Here is a 539-nt window from a genome sequence, read left to right as displayed (position 1 = left end):
CGATCTTCACACACACACACGCACCCACATACATACATACATACATACATACATACATACATACATATATATGTATTTGCATTTGGCTAAGTTTAAGAAAGCAGAAACAATTATATGATAAATTGCTTTTTTTACCAATCTCTACATATTCCACAGTTAATTTATTCTTAATCATTGCATAATGTAAAATTTATGTAAATTTTTCTCATTATTTTAAAAATAGTCATAATATTCTTGATTGAATGCTAAATAATTGGCAAGACTAGACAGACAATCAAAAACAATCATAACTGCATTTAGAATGCAACAGCCAAGATGGGACTACAGAATATCATGCTAAAAGCAATACAAGTAATACCTCGTCAAAGAAGAGTGGTCAAAAGAGAAATAAAGGATTGGCTATGTGGTAAGTAGCTTACTTACCAACTACATGGTTTCGGGTTCAGCCCTACTACATGGCACCTTGGGCAAGTGTCTCCTACAATAGCCTTGGGCCAACCAAAGCCTTGTAAGTGGATTTGGTAGGTGGAAACTGAAAG

This window comes from Octopus bimaculoides, chromosome 7 (genome assembly GCF_001194135.2).
Source record: "Octopus bimaculoides isolate UCB-OBI-ISO-001 chromosome 7, ASM119413v2, whole genome shotgun sequence".
Taxonomy (NCBI): domain Eukaryota; kingdom Metazoa; phylum Mollusca; class Cephalopoda; order Octopoda; family Octopodidae; genus Octopus; species Octopus bimaculoides.
This window is presented reverse-complemented; position numbering follows the sequence as displayed.